Raw genomic sequence first — 2,913 nt, 5'->3', positions numbered from 1 at the left:
ACTCAAGGTTAAATAAAAGTATGTCCCCATCAGGGTAAGACGGTATAAACAGAAGCTTTACAATGTGCTTCGAAAGCCACCGGAGTACTCTATTGAATTTCTGTGGAGGAAGTGAATCAAGGTTAAAGGCTGTTTGCTTTCCTTTCCTTTGATGTGGCACCGTGTTTGGACTTTCTGCAGAAGGTAACATTGCACACAATGAGCACAGGATCTATGAATGATGCTATGTTGACACCACCTAAATCCTCTAGCCTGAAGAGAAGGAAGAAGAAGGGCTGTGGCAGTACAAGCTAAAATATTCCTCACCAGTAGCCTGAGGCGAGAGATTATTTTAATTGGTATGACACAGCTCTTCTAAAGCTATCAACAATTATTTTTTGTTGTAGAAGTTAAAAGGTAAATCAAAGACAACTCATGTTTGAGAGGGGTCTTTATGGCTATAAATAATATAAAAGTCAAGGTGTCAGTTTTGGTGGTGGGTTTTATTTATTTGTTGATATGGGTATTTGACTGCCAAGGGTGTAGTGCAAATGAGCCTATTTGACATTGACTCATCAGTGCCAAACTGCTTGAGGAGACATTTTAGGATGGTTAGTCATTATTCCATGTCTTTTTTGGATGATGCCTTGGCCTGGCTACAGCAGTTTGTTTCTCTGTCTCCCCTCCCCACCCCTTATCTTTTTCTGTATTTCTGCTTTTTTGCATCTCACTCTCCCTTCACCACTCGCTCAGAGATTACTGGACATAAGCTGGTTACACATGTTCCTACCTGATGTGTATGCTCTTTTGACTGAGCTGAATGCTTTAACCACGGAGAAGCCTTGGCAGAAACTGCTGCTTGGAAATGAATTCCTTTACTTGGGAGCTACTTTTGTGATAAATAACATAAATGCAGCTGTAGGAGTAAGGCATACTTTGGTGATACCTGTTGCTCCAGCAGTGATGGGAGCATATTTATACCATAGGTATATAGAGACTTGGAGTCATGCATGCTTTTTCTCTCCTTCTGTGTCCCATGCTTGATTCCAGTCCCTGAATGAATAAGCCTCTCCCCCTTCAACAGCCTCTATAAACTTTTCTTCAGTGCAACAAACTGATGTGTCTTTTGCAACCTTTTGCTGTTTGTAATTGTAATCGTTTTGCCCTCTAGTGGCTAACCTAAAAAAGTTTGAATTCTCCTGGATAAATTAAGAATCCACTCTACGATTGTTACTGGTGCTGCTCCTTTAATGCATAAATGCATTCTGGGATAGGGTCAACTGACAAACCAGCATTCGATTTGTGAAAGACAGGAATAACTTCTGAACACCACGTGAATCGCGTATGCGGTGAGCAATTCAGTTATAATATTTAGAATCTACTACTATTGTGCTTATTTATAGAGCGTACAATTTGCTAACTAATACAGCAAATAGACTTGTTGCTAATGTGATAGAAAGCAGATGTTTAGTCCAGAAAATTCAGTTATAGTCACCATGTTATACATGTGTGTACTGCTGATGACTCAAATCTCTCTGCATTTGTGACGCAGTGATCCAAAGACGAGAGTATGTAATGTGCTGCCAGCATCCTGAGCCACTCAGTTGCCCATGTTAAGGAAAAATGTGTTTAATCAGAATACAGACAGCACATTTACTGAAGGCAGAAGTTAAAAGATTAGAGAAAATGAGAAGCAGTGCTTTATAAAATATGATTCACTTGCTAGAGATGTGTTGCTATTTATGAAAAACTTAAAATATCATTTTTAAGTCATGCTGGTCTCCCAGTAACTGAAATGAACTAGGTGTTATTTGATAGTACCTTCTTTCATCTCCAGGGGTATAATGGCAAGGTAACTGAGACAAAGCAATAAAAATATGTCTAGTATATTTAGTTGGTATGAAAGGAAAAAAAACTGTTGTTAGAACAGTGGCTGTCAACCTTTTTTGGACGTGAGGCATCCCTCCCTGGGCTCGAGCCCCCAGTCTATAATTATTGTGAATTAAGTAGCTCCTGATTTAAAAAACCCCTAAAAACGAATTGAGAGATTACAGTGCTTTCCTCCTTGCAGAGGGGCCTGACAGTATGGATGGGGTATCATTAAGGACAGGACAAGCCTTAGCCTGCACTTATCTGCTTACCTTAGCTTAGCTGCTTATCTCCTAAGAGCTGACTTATCTCTTCCTGGTTTATGGCACTCTCTGGCACCCAGGGTGACCCAGAACGCTGGTTGAAAACCTGTGGCCCTGTTGACACCAGATGCTGACTGTGCGGTATCTTGTTACTACTGTGTAGTAGCGTCGAGTGGCACAAAGCATAACATAAAGTGTGGCTCAAAGCGGGACGTGACACTACTGCATAGTAGTAACGAGCTACTGTATAGTCAGCGTCACTTAAAAGGTATTTGGTGACACTACTCTGCAATAACTCCCATTACTGCACACCTGTGCCTCAGGAGGCAACTGGTGCCTCCTGAGTCGGGGTGGGGGGCACATGCCCTCGCAGCGGCCAAACCCACTGACCCGGAAGCACAAGTAGGGCACCGGGAAGTGGCAGCAGCACTTCTCCTGAAGCCTCGCTCCTGGGCTGGTGCTCGTGGTGGGGGGGCACCAGCGCTTCTACCTGCCCGTCACCTAAGCATGGAGCGCTCAGTCTCAGGATTGGGACCAGTGCACATGCACCCCCATGCACCCCCTATGCATTGTCACTGCTGCAATTCTTTAGTACTTATGTGTTGTATAAGCAAGTACTAAATGACTACACAGTAACGATAGTGCATTCAGTGTCTTGTGTAGAGGCTGCTGCTGTGTTTCATAGTTTAGTAGGGTTGGAAGGGATCTGAACAGATCATCAAGTCTGACCCCCTGCCATGGCAGGAAAGAGTACTGGGGTCAAATGACCTCAGCAAGGTGATTGTCAAGCCTTGTCTTAAAG

The 2,913-nt window shown here is 43.0% G+C and overlaps 1 protein-coding gene across 1 annotated transcript in view; it reads left to right on the top strand.

Moving 5' to 3' along the window:
* The first annotated feature begins 1,290 nt into the window (after window positions 1–1,290).
* HLCS (holocarboxylase synthetase) overlaps window positions 1,291–2,913 on the top strand; it is a 189,085-nt gene continuing 187,462 nt past the window's right edge. Inside the window, exon 1 of the mRNA XM_019528915.1 lies at window positions 1,291–1,328. The gene's annotated coding sequence lies outside the window, so the exon portion shown is untranslated. The remainder of the gene's footprint in view (window positions 1,329–2,913) is intronic.

The sequence above is a fragment of the Crocodylus porosus genome, unplaced genomic scaffold (genome assembly GCF_001723895.1).
Source record: "Crocodylus porosus isolate Cpor-Errol unplaced genomic scaffold, CroPor_comp1, whole genome shotgun sequence".
NCBI lineage: Eukaryota > Metazoa > Chordata > Crocodylia > Crocodylidae > Crocodylus > Crocodylus porosus.
Note: the sequence above shows the minus strand (reverse complement) of the source record. Positions and strands in the feature narration are given on the sequence as shown.